Genomic DNA, 14,437 nt, shown 5'->3' on the forward strand with positions numbered 1-14,437 from the left:
TGCAGGGCTGGTTGGAAAGGTCACGTCACGCTCTGCTGACCTGGGAGTGGATAGTTACTTGTTGCAGTAGCATCCCTTCATGACACCATCAGCGATTATTCCAAGAAAAAAAGACCTTCTAGCTATCAGAGTGTGTTGTAACTGATTGTATTTGGGCCAATAGCCTATTTTTAATGTGCCTTCGTCATTTCGGCAGCTTCTACAAAATTTAATTGGTTATCACAGGCATTTACTTAATATTAGCAATTAATGAGGCTTCTAAAGATAAAAGCCAGTGGTGCCATATGGCTCCAAGGAGTCTGCTAAGATGCACTATTTTCCAAAGGTATTCACTCGTCTGCCTTCACACGCATATGAACTGAATGAGTGACATCCCATTCTTAATCCATAGGGTTTAATATGATGTTGGCCCGCCCTTTGCAGCTATAACAGCTTCAACTCTTCTGGCAAGGCTTTCAACAAGGTTTATGAATGTGTTTATGGGATTTTTTGGCCATTCTTCCAGAAGTGCATTTGTCAGGTCAGACACTGATGTTGGACGAGAAGGCCTGGCTCACAGTCTCCGTTCTAATTAATCTCATAGGTGTTCTATCGGGGTAAGTGCTCTGTGCAGGCCAGTCAAGCTCTTCCACACCAAACCTGCTCATCCATGTCTTTATGGACTTTGCTTTGTGCACTGGTGCGCAGTCATGTTGGAACAGGAAGGGGCTGTCCCCCAAACTGTTACCACAAAGTTGGGAGCATGAAACTGTCCAGAATCTCTTGGTCTGCTGAAGTATTAAGAGTTCCTTTTACAGGAACTAAGGGGCCGAGCCCAACTCCTGGAAAACAACCCCACCACATAATTACCCCTCTACCAAACTTTACACTTGGCACAGTGCAGTCAGACAAGTACCGTTCTCCTGGCAACTGCCAATCTCAGACTCATCCATCGGATTGCCAGACAGAGAAGTGTGATTAGTCACTCCAGCGAACACGTCTCCACTGCTCTAGAGTCCAGTTACACCACTGCATTGGACGCTTTGCATTGTGTTTGGTGATGTAAGGCTTGGATGCAGCTGCTCAGGCCATGTAAATCCATTCCATGAAGCTCTCTACGCTGTTCTTGAGCTAATCTGAAGGCCGCATGAAGTTTGGAAGTCTGTAGCGATTGACTCTGCAGAAAGTTGGTGACCTCTGTGCACTATGCGCCTCAGCATCTGCTGACCCCGCTCTGTCATTTTACATGGCCAACCACTTCATGGCTGAGTTGCTGTCGATCCTAATCGCTTCCACTTTGTTATAATACCGCTGACAGTTGACTGTGGAATATTTAGTAGTGAGGAAATGGAAAATGGAAACCACGCTGGAATTCACTGAGCTCCTGAGAGTGACCCATTCTTTCACAAATGTTTGTAGAAGCAGTCTGCAGGCCTAAGTGCTTGGGTTTATACACCTTTGGCCATGGAAGTCATTGGAACACCTGAATTCATTGATTTGGATGGGTGACTGACTACTTTTGGCAATATAGTGTAGATTAGCTGATGTTGTGAACTTAACAGCTCAGTATTAAACATAGTGTGTTTCATGGCTCTAATCCATTGTTTAATGTTCATCAGAGTGTTAAAAAATAATGGCAAAATGTAGCAATGAATGTGTTCCCCACCCTATTCATGCTTCCCCACCTGTGGTTTTCATGTCGTGTCGAGACAATATACACACAGATTTAATGTCCAAACTCAGCTCAGATGTTTGATGGAAACAAGGATATATCACCATAACTTAGACATATCGTTGATAAATAACAAGCAAGTGTTTTTGTCTACATAAATAAGAAAAGTGTAGGTGATACCGAAGTGTATGTAATGCTGTGCGTTTTTGTCTTTCACTAAATATTGCATTAATCAAGAAATTAATTCAGGCGCTTTTTCATCATTGGCTTGCGTCACTATTCACCAGTCGTATAAGCAAACCAACATTTGATGTGTCATCTTAGATTCTGAGCTCTGTTTTATCTGTTTTATTCCTCATGTGAAAACAAAGTAGTTTTTTTCTCATCTAAGAAATATTGCTAAAGTTTGGCCTTTTCTATCTCAGACTGACATAGAGAAACTTGTTCATGCATTTGTTACAAGCAGAATTGATTACTGCAACAATCTTCTTTCTTGGCTTCCTAAGAAAACAATCCATCCTCTACAATCCATACAAAATGCACCAGCAAAGATCCTAACAACTAACTACCTTTATCTTTTAGAATAGATTTTAAAGTTCTTTTACTAGTTTTTAAGGCTCTAAATGATTTTAAAGCCCCTGAATTCCTCACTGAATGTCTGTCTTTTTATGTTCCAGCATGTGATCATAGATCTACAGATACTGATCTTTTGCAAATAGCTTCTGTAAGATACAGAAAAGGTGGAGAGGCCTCTTTCTATTATTATGCTTCTGAACTGTGGAACTCAGTTCCACCTTTTATTGGACAAGCTGGGTACACACCTTTAATAAACATTTGAAAACAAATCTCTTTAAATTAGCATTTAATGAAAATTCCTTGTCTCTTTTGGTATGTATCTTTTTAATTTAATCTGTGTGATTGCCTTATGTCATTCTAATACTTCTAGTTTCTTCTGTTACTGTTAAGCTTTATCACTTGTCTGTAAAGCACTTTGAGCTACCACTGTTATGAAAAGTGCTTTGGGGGCAGTCGTGGGCTGGAGGTTAGGGATCTGGCCCTGTAACCAGAAGGTCGCCGGTTCGATCCCCAGGGCCAACAGTCCATGACTGAGGTGTCCTTGAGCAAGACACCTAACCCCCAACTGCTCCCCGGGCGCCGTGGATAGGGCTGCCCACTGCTCCAGGCAAGTGTGTGTGTGTTCACTAGTGTGTATGTGGTGTTTCACTTCACGGATGGGTTAAATGCGGAGGTGGAATTTCCCTGGTTGTGGGATCAAAAAAGTATCACTTAAACAAGCATTATTAGTTTTACTTATTTGTAACCAAAGACATGACCATAGCATTCACCAGGGTACATTTTTAATTCTTCGGCTCTCTACTCAACATGTCATAGCTTACATTGAGCCCTCAGACGTCCATCACACTTACGTTACACAAGTGGCTACTCGCGCATAAGGTGGAGGAGCGGACAGCAAGGGGCAGAATATTCAAACGAAATGCACTTGCCCTCGTTAGGTTAGCCTCAGGTTGGCCTCATGCTAAACATGTAAAGTTTTCAACACAAAACACTTTTTCTAAAAAACTTTAATCTTAAGAATATTTTTGAGCAACTGCTTTATCTGGCTATAACTTTGATGTAAAGCCATGGTGTAGTGCTTTTCTCTTTGCTGTTGCTAGTCATGTAGCCTTTAGCATGCTAACTAGCCAGTTAGTTGAGTGAAGTGATAGTTACATGAGCAGTGATGCATAAGAGATTGAGTAGTTTGTGAAAACTCACCAAACCAAACATCATTTTGAGTAAGCAGATTACTGCTGTGGCTTATAAACAGCTCTGCCCACAGTTATTTTCAAGTTTGAAAAGGGAAATGCATCAGGTTGAATTGAGTGTGGAACTGTGCTGCTAAAGTCCACGCTTGTGTTCATTCAATTCCTCACCCCTCTGAGGGCTCATCTAACACCCTTTATTTACGCTAATAAAGTAACAGAACGTCCTCCAAAATTGCACCAGGGATTCCACCAGAGGGCAAATGACGAGGCCAGGTGGACAACGGCGTGCTAAACTGGCATTGAAACGGGCTGCTGGTCCATGCGAGAATCTAAATTTGCCAGTCAGTGTTTGTGCTGTATGAAGAACAGCAGTAGGATCTTCATTTTCATTTCTTGATTTTTTAAGCATCCTACTAATTAGTTAAAACCGAAGTTGTACAGTACTGGCAGTCACCATATTATAATCACTTAATACATGTACCTGCAACAAAATTGGTTTTATATCAATGAAAACATTGATTTCAAACTTTTGAACATCAGTATACACTCACTAGCCACTTTATTAGGTGTTGTATTTACACTTACTGTCCAGTTTAGTCTATTCAACACATGCTAGCACTGAAAAGTTTGAAATTGATTGTCAAATTAATTATTGCTGTTAAGTTATTTCGAAATATAGAATGTAGGTTGAAATGCTATAACCTAGACATCAGAAGGTTTTTTCAAATATTTTATTCAACATTCTAAGTATTTTGGGAACCAAAACAATAATGAACTGATAAATTAGGTAATGTTAATATTTATTCATAGTAATATCTTGGTGAATTTTATACCTCAAAATTTGATCTACCTTCTCTGGTCATCATTCTGGACAAACAGTCATTTCTTATTTTTCCCCATTTTCCTGCTAATTGCTCCAAAATATGGGAAGTTGTAGACTAGAAGCAGCATAAGAGAAACAGGTTTTACATCTGCAACTTCTTTATTATTTTAAAGAAAGTTTTTGAATGCTAATATAAAATGCACTTTATGATTTTACAATTACAAATTATTATTTCAGTAGTAGCTTGTTCTCATTTTAAGCAACTCACTGTGACTGCTGGGATGAAAAAAAGTCCATCAACCAAAATATCTGGCCAAGAACATCCTGTGGTTCGATTTGTTGCTTTGTTGACTAGAAACAGTGACTAGAAAAATATTTTGTCAGTAAAATATTAATGATAATTGTTGTTTCCACATTTCAAAGCACAAATATCCTAATGAAAACCAATGGTTTACATTTGCAAATCAAATTGAATTTCTTTTTTGCTAGTGAGAAGAAAGTGGAGAAGTTAGTGAAATTATCTTCAGAATGGCAGGATGGCGAGTTTGGCATCGTGGTCTTCATACAAGTCATAAAACCGCAGCGCATCTTCTCCACTCCTCTTTTAGTACTGTAGTATCTCATGGGCCAAGCCTCTTTTCCTCCTCATGCCTTAGGGCTACATGGTTTACACAAGTGGAGCGCTTTCTGCCTTTCAATTAATCCACAGCCTACAGTCAACCCCAGCACCATTTCTCAGGCTACTACAAAACAACAGAACAGAAAGTGGGGCCAAGAAAATAGGAATGACTTCATGTAATCCCTTTTTGGGAGCTGTTAGCATGCTTTCAATCACCTCTGTAAATCTATGATAGAAACATGGAACCTTTGTCAGCTTGGGTCAAAACTAAGATCTTTGCATTCTTTTAATGGAAATAATAGGCCTATATTTTCAACCAGACAACAGGAATAGCGTCTCAAATACAACATAACACAGACACTGTGATCACACCATGATGACGGGAAAATCAGATCTCATATAAGGCTCACACTACACTTTCCCAAAGTCAGTGAAGCCACAGTGTCCTATTAGATGATTAGCAATATTCTAATTCTTTTTAAATCCCTCTTGGATTGAAGCAACCATCCCTTAATGAGCATAGCCTATCAGTAGTCTGGTTGCATCGTCCAGACAGGCTATCACTGTGACTCAGTCAGTCAGCCAGCCAGCCAGCAGGCCACTTCTGCCTCCCTGCTGGCAAAACTCAGATTAAATGATGGCTAAAAAGCTGAAATTAACAGTGGAAACCACACCTTCAATGACTGCTTCATTCTTTGTTATCCAGTTTGTCTCAAACATACAATGGATCTTATTATTTTCACTCATTATTTCATATTCTCTGTAAGTTTTTGGTTTTTTGGTTCATTGGTAAACAAATAAAACCAGTAGTTGTGTGTCTAGGTCCCTGCCCCCCATGAATCCCTTGGCGACAAGGCCTAGGTCAAGTTGTCTCATTCAGACTGGTCTTGGGGATCACCAACGAGAGACAAAAGTGGCTCAGTCTAGACAAAGTCGCAACACCCAGGGCTCAGGCTGGAACAGTGGTCCCCAGAGAGCCATCATTCATTTGTTCTCTTGCTTTGTCCCTGTTTGACTTGTCTGACCAATTGTCACCTCCTAAACCCGCCATGGTCTTCAACTTGAACTTCAGACACTGGAACACTAGACCAGACAAGATCTAGAAAACTGGACAAGATCTGTATCAGAATGTATCTTTTCTGAGACAACTACTTTTGAAATATGGCTGTTGGTCTAATTCCCTAGGTCAATTGCAAAAAAAAGGTGCCAAAAAGGGTTCTTTTTAAAGATTCTATTCCAACTAAAGGTTTTTCATAGAACTGTGTCCAAGCCCAGAACCATTTAGGGACCTCTATTTTTAAGAGTGCAGATAAATTTTCTAATCATAATTATTTTATTAAGATCAAAGCTTTGTGATGAATTGTCATTTAACGCTGATTTTAGTAATGGGTTGCCATTGTCTACAAGGTGATAGACTGGCTTTTTGCAGCTCAGAAGCTCAGACATGACTGAGAGACATTGGCATTAAAAGACAAAGGGGGGGGGGCACGTTTATTTCACAACCCACATGGGAGTGGTCTCCGTAATTATACCACATCTCTATGCCTATATGGGAGAGAGTCCTTAGCATGGCTAACTTTGATGTAAATTAGCCCTACGAGCGTAAGAAATATCTGGTCTGAGCAGTGAGTTCAAGGCTGGGCTAACTCAAATCCATCTGCCCATTCTTTCTGTTTTAAATCTTGGACTGTTCAAATATTAACACGTCCCCTTTATAGAGATTTATAATCTGAACACTCCTTAAATTATTTTTAAGAAAAGACAAGAAAAAGGCTAGAGACACAGTATATTTGTGCTTATCCTGTAAACCTATGATTGAAGGTCATGGATAGTGAGATCTGCTAGGTTGTCTTGGGCCCTTGACCAGGGAATAAAAAGTTAAGAAACAAAGAGCCTAAAAGGCTTCTTTATTTTCAAGCCTGTTTCATGTTTCTCATAAAGCAAGCAATGAAAAGCCATGTGATAATGTTTTCAAATGGCTTCTTGTTTTTATAAAGAAAATAAAATATTGCAATCAATACTTTAACGAATTACTAATTATAATCACAGTAAACAACTGTTTTATAACATTAATACAGAATTAGAATTTTTAATAAAACAGTATGTCAATCATAACCATCTACTTCTTCTGTAAAGAAAAGCTCCAACAAAATTTCCTCAGTACTAGGGATGCCTTGATACTGATACTGGTATCGGCTCGATACCATGCTCCTTTATTCATACTCAACATCATAAAAACGCACAAATACTAACATCTAACATTACCTGATGCCACGTGACATAAGCCGAGTGTATGCTTCCATACTAATAAACAAACTCTTCCTGACTGTGAACGAAGGTCTTCTTACACAAAGCATTGTTGATGACCACATCTCATTTTGGCATATTCTTGTCAGGCACATGCTGTGCAATTTTTTAAACATACACAATTATAACCACTTCTCCAACACAGATGGAGACACATAGCAAAAACGGAAGTGTAAAAAGTCAACATTGGCTACCAAAGTCTGTCAATGCCATCTAATCTCTTTGACTGAGTAGAACTCTGAGGTGAAAATGTTAATATTGTCATTTAAACTGTCTTTGTAAAATTTGATATAAAGGCCATATATATTTCAGTGCAAACTATGGCTACCTCAGCTGCTGTGGCTTAATTTCTCAATGTGCTTATGTACTCGTACTCATACTCCGATTTGGTGTGAAAAAATGGCATCGGTGCATCCCTTTTTAGAACAAATCTATATATGGATATATGGAAATTTGCTACTTAGGAATATGTTTACAGACACCAGCTATCTTGATCAATAAGTTTTGGACTAAATTTTGAACAACACACAGCACAATGTCAAAACTATTAACAGGCATCTGTAAGGATAACTAAAGATTTATCTAGCGTACTCTACTTGCTATCGTGCTAAACAATAAATGACATTGCAGAACATTGGGCCTCAATCAGCAACTGTGGTTAAGAAGAAATTTCTTTCTAAAACCAACTTCCGCAGTTTTTCCGAAGATTCTGACACTCAGCAATTATCTCTCATTTGGGATTTGTTCTAAGGTAAGAACAGAATCCACACACACTCAAGAGCACAAAGGTGTGAACAAATCATGAGTCTGACGTAGACGTTTTCTCAAAAGAATTTAAGAAAAAACTTTGGAAGATATCAGTGAATGAGGCCCATTTAGTTAAGATGCGTATTCTTAGTGTTAGTGTTAGCATTAGCTCACATTAGCATTAGTTACTCAAACCTCCTCCTTATTAGTCGCTAAAAGAGTTTGTTGGTTTAATTAATGCAAGTTGCCCTATGCTTATATTTGTCATTTCCCAAACATTTGTGTATGCTAAATAATACATGCACTCCTTTGTGTGCTTCTGGATTTTCCTTTGTGCCGTTTAGTGTTTTATTCTATTAGTGTAACAGATGATACAGGTTTGATGAACCTAGTAGTGGCCTTGACCATCGCTCAGCCAATCAGATTTTAAGACCAAAACTATCTATTTTATAATAATGAGATGAAATGAGGAAAGTAGGCCTATGCCAGTGTTACAGTTGGACAATATTTGCCTGTTGGTCTACCTACTATTCTGTAAAAATGGTTTAATCAGGAGAGATTTGAAACACCAAAAAATGTCTTACAGTCCATGGTGGAATCGTTTGAGGAGCTCGAGCCTGGATATCTGACACAATGGTGCTGGACATGAAAGTTTTACCAGACAGCAAGCATTGCATAGTCAGGAGCGATGCTTTATCAGTTGTGTTTCTCATAGGTTTGTGTTTGTGCTTTTCAGGAGGAACAAACCCTAGAGGTCTCCACTCGCACAAGACCCTCCTCCATACAGCCCTGATCAGTACACATACACACACACACACACATGGGGGTTGAGTCACACAGTATTACAGCAGTATTTATGGAGGTCTGAGGCAGGCTTGGACCTGTACGGTTACTCACACAGAGGGACCTAGCCACTGAGTCATCAATACTCGCCGACACTGCCCTGACATCGCTCTGCTATAAGACCTACATGGCACCAGGAGATGACATCATACATTTGGTCTGAATGTTTTATATTGGATATATTAAATATTGTCAATATTGTAAAATCCTCAGTGCAGAATGAGGTGACTATTAAAGTGAGTGGTCTATGTTAACTAAGCTTAAAAATCTGTTTAAATGTACCTTTTGACATACATGATGATAATGTATATTTTGTTTCGTAGCGAAAACTCATGGACATGTTTAATATGCACTTTTTTTGGAATATTTCAAATTATTTATGTGTCATTATCATCCAGTATGTGTTTTAGCTAATCTGTGTTGCATTAAATGTACTCAGTTGTGCTGATAGTGGTTTTATCTATTCTATGGCTTGCGAGGAGGAGACGTCAGGAACCAGACTTGCATTTTTCCAGCCAACTCACAAGATACCTTGATACCATTTACTGTATTTGTGTTTGTTTCTATTTATTCTAATGCCACTTAGTGTTTTTTAAACTTACTGCCAAGATAACAATCTGTTTATGTGCTTTTGCATCTCATGTCATGGAACTAAGATTGTTCCTGAAGGTCAAAATCTATTTCGAACATATGTTGAAGCACCTGTTCTCATTTCATACAGTGCAGTACTGGTGTCTGGATAAGTGAGTATACTGGGCCTTCTGTGATTCCAATATGTGCGTGTGCATTTAACATATCCACACTTTTCATTCATTTTGAACAGTTTGATAATACGTTTCTCTGAACAAGCGGCTCCAAAGTTTTGAATGGTAGTGACTGCTTGTTTTATGTCATGGATACATGCAGCTGGATTAGCTCTAATTAAGGATCTCAAGTTGCTCTGATAATCTTGTAAATCTAATCAGTATGAAAATGACATTCTTATTTTGTGAGTGTATTCATTTGTGTATAAAGTGTGAAAACTCATCAAAAGCATTAAATGATGAAAAAAAACAACATGAGAGAAAAGAACGCAGCACATAAAGGTGCACACTGATCATGCAGTAAGCATGAAGTATCTGCTCTCAGCATTCTGACTAAAATTAAGCACAAAATACAGATACAGATGTATCATTCACTAGTTTAACATGCGTATATGGTAAATCACTGGTTTTAGAGGTGAGTATACACTACATGCCTGTGTATTCACACTATTGGCTTGATGTCTTTTCACTGACAGAGAGAGCAAATGTAAATAGTATATTATACTGTATAACGTACTAGCGCATTGCAATGTGATATTATTGGTAAATTTACATCAGTGGACATCAGTGATAGTCAGTGTTGGGGTAGTTAATCTACAAATTACAATTTACTCAAACTCTAATGGGATTCACTTACTAACTTACTTCATGGAAAAAAATAATCTCACTAGTCATTACTTCACTTCTATGTTACGCTTAAATGCCCGTGCAAACGTGGAAAATTACTTAGTGAGAAAGAAAGAGCCAATCAGAGTTCAAGATACCCACTATTCCTGCCCTTCAAGTTATACTTGATATATAATTATTAGCAGATGATACTGTTTGAAAACCAAGAAGCTAGAAACAGCCCAAAACCAGCTACCTCAAAATAAAATCTCCATGAATAAAATACAAAGTTTACAGAGCTGCTCCTGAATGAAGTGAGTCTGGTCTGTTTAGATGAGGTTAGGATTCTGTCTTCTTCAGTATGGAGATCTTTATCCATTAGTTTCATATTAGCAGGATTGAATGTTTGGGCAGGTGAGCTGCTGGGTTTATGATGCTTCTCACGCTCTTCTGCTCATATTCACAAAGTCACGAAGTCAACTGTTTGCATACAAGACTGTCATTAATAACCTATAAAGACCTAATTTAGTTTTAAAAACTACATATTTAAGAATTTTATTTTTGAAACAAATGAAAAACACATGTAACAATGTTTTTATTAAGTAATTGTATTGTGATTATAATAATAGACTCTTTTCACACTTTTGTATTTGATGCAGTAGAAGTCATCATAGTAGGGAAAACATTACAGTAGTGACAGCATTTAAAAACAGAAATGTAGACAAAGTCCTCCTTTATAATGTCTCTGATTTATCCTCAAAGGTATAATGGTCTTAGGTGCCATACTGGAACTTGGATAGGTTTTTCCCACGGGAAACATTTAAAAATAAATCAATAAATAAATTAATTAAAAATATGGAGACAAGATAAATAAAAAAATAGAATGTCAATGAAATATGATGCAATTATGTTCCCTAACTCAAGGTACTGAAGGCTTCCCCTTGAGCATCCCACTCAAGTTAAGTGAGGGGTATCATCCCGGTTACAGTTAAGTACCTTTTTTTTCAGAGAGTGTAATATTAATATTGTTTTGTGCTGTGTCCAATGTTGTCAGTGTTCTTCTGTAAGCTAACAAACATAAAGTTTAACCCCCTAAATGGCCAGGGCCCACTAGCAAGGCCGATGCTTATTTCACATTTCCATACCCTAAGAATAGCTCAGCAAGAGTCCCTGTCATTACTGAATAAAAATCCTTAGTGTTGTGATAAGCCCAGGATTTTAAGGGGTTAATAAACACATAGCCCATTGTTTGGTTCACACAGTACACTGGTTCATCTACCAAATGTTGGGTAATTAAAGTAACGCCACCATGTTCACAGTCACATTTCCCCTTTTACCTTCCTTAAATACATACCATAAGCTTGCCCATCCAGTGCTGCAGCAGCAGTAGCCCTTTAATGTAATCCTTTCAAGCAGCTCCTCTCTGAAAATGAAAAACGTTCCACCAAACCAACAGCGTCTTTTGTTGAAAAATTAGGTAAATATCCCAATAAGAAAGTGAAAATGTGCCAGTGCTCTACGCTCTCATTCATAAACACCATCACGGCTGTAATGTTTTCCCTACTTTAATGACTTCCACTGCACCAAATACAGAATCGTGAAAAGGCTTCATGTAAACCACATTATACAATTTCATTAATACAGTTAACAGTAACACTATTGATTATGTTGTTATTTATGTTACTGGTGTAGATCATCACTACACACAGCTTACACACACACATAAGCAAGCATGAAGCCACACACTTCCCAGGCCTTTCCACTGTGTCAAGTGTATCCCTACACTTCACTCAGATGGAGGGCTATGGACTGCAGCTGTCTGTCTGGCCCGTCTGAATGAGAAAGGGGGGGTGGTACTGTTTTTCAGAGTGTGAGAGTGTGTGTATGTGTGTGCAGACAGAGGCTGTGAATGCTTCTCCTGATGAGAGATGGGGGCATATTGAAAAGTATATTAAATTACCCTGATTAACAATTTAGCCACGAACAGGGGCGCTACCGAGGCGCTCTATGGGGAGGCTCCCGCACCATTCATGCCCACAGCGCCGGGGTCGAAAGGTTCCCCAAGTTCACAGGCTCTGGGCCTTTTGTTATGCTAACACACTAGCCCAAATCAGCTGCCCTTGCACTGCGGCCAGACAGAAATTATTCCCTGAGAACTTTTTTTTTTGGCCCTGGAGTTGTTATTCCTGGTCAGTGGTTCAAGCTGAAGGCTGGATTTATCGTGGGGAGTTCAACACAGAGGGTCGGCCCAAGCACAAGAATGTGTTTGAGAGTGTGTACGAGTGTGTGTTTGGATGTGGGGGTGGGTTGGTACAGGCAGAAAATGAAGATATTTTTGGATGAACTGGCATTGTTACAATTAAATGAAAATAAAAAAGACAGATTTGACCAATATTTCTGATATTTGATGTATTTATTGTAGCAGAATATTTAGGCTAAAATATCTGCATTTATAAATAAAATAATATAACCCTTTATAAATAAAATAATGCTAGATAAATACAGTAGATTTAGTCCTAATTTCTAAAGTCTTATGTATGTTTATGTATCATTATCAGCAAATATGCACATAAAAATATTGAATACTGGTATCAGCCTGTGATTCTCATACCTAGTTATATGATGTTTCACAAGCTACTTTGATGTTTGAATTTGACTGTGTCCTGTGCTTTGCCATATCATTTTATTCATCTGTCAATAAAAAAAAACTTCCAATAATCTATACATGACTATAAGGTATGCATAGCATCATTTATTATCAGGGAGTACCAGTAAATCAAGCAACAAAGCAACAAAGCATAAAAATATATGTAAGACTTGTAAAGCAAGTGTCAGTTTGTGCAGTTGATATTCAAAATAATCTCAAAACACAATATTTATTGTAAAAAATGTGAAATGTCTAAATAAAAAAGTACTATTATTATTGTTGTTGTTGTTTTGTCGTTCACTTACTGATAAAGATGTAGTAAAGGCTTGTAGTTAGTGGCACTATGAATGCACAATAAGATCACAATTGTACTGATATCAGCAAATATTTTCTTAAAACAATTATCAGCATCGAACAAATGTTAGTTTAGATATTTCAAACTGATATTTGATGATGTATTTTTGTACTACAGAAAAGCAGAACATTTAGGCATCTCAGGGCTACTCTGTTAAAATATCTCCATTGTATTCATTTTACCATTTATAATCCTACAGAAAAGAATATTACATTTGTCTGCAATGCTTATCCAGTTAGTTCTGATTTGTACATTTTACAAATTGTTTATGTAATGGCATTGGCAGATATGTAAATGGAAAATGGTAAATGGAAATTATCAGATATTGCATTGACCCAGTTGCCATTTGGGTGCATCCCTAAATGGCACCACCTCATATTTTTAAAAAAATAACATAATGCCTAGAGCAAATTACTAAGCAACACAGCACCCAAACTAAAAAGGAGAAAAAGGAAAGATTATATGTGTATATATATATATAATGTTTATGTGTGTGAGTGTGTGTGTGTGTGTGTGTGTGTGTGTGTGTGTGTGTGTGTGTGTGTGTGTGTGTGTGTTAAACAAAGGTGGGAAAAAAACAACTAACATCCCTCAATAAAATAAGAATTGAATACACAAACACACACTAACCCAACCCCACTGGTCAGTCCGTTTCCACTCTCTGGGGAGGCAGAGGTAAGGAGGTAACCCGTCCCTGAGGTCAAGGGCCAAACCCTCTTGACCCGGGGTCAAGCTCTTTAACACTGAGACACGTGCTGCTGTTTGCAGGACAAGTGTCTGCATTCCAGTTTTGCCCCATTAAAACAATTGCAAGTGAATTGCAGCACAGGCAGAGCAGCAAAGCTCTGCTCAAATAACACAACAATAAAGGAAGCAGTGCATCAATAAAAATGTGCAAGAACAAAATTCTGTAGAATCACCATTTATTTTAATTTCAATAGCCAAATTACATTACATTGCTTTTATTCAATGGCATTTAAACAATAGGCTTAATCCTCCCATTTCAATCAGCAAATTCCTTAAAAGCTGAACTATCAAGGTTTCTGTCAAAACTAGACACAAACCAAATAGAATAGCCAAAATATATATATATATATATATATATATATATATATATATATATATATATATATATATATATATACATATATAAAAGTCTATATAGATAAATTATTGGCTGCACATTGTTTTTAACTTAAACATAATATAAAAACAGTAAATAGACAACATATTTGCATACAGCATGGAAAAGCTATACATGAATGCAGCA

This window comes from Pygocentrus nattereri, chromosome 20 (assembly GCF_015220715.1).
Source record: "Pygocentrus nattereri isolate fPygNat1 chromosome 20, fPygNat1.pri, whole genome shotgun sequence".
NCBI lineage: Eukaryota > Metazoa > Chordata > Actinopteri > Characiformes > Serrasalmidae > Pygocentrus > Pygocentrus nattereri.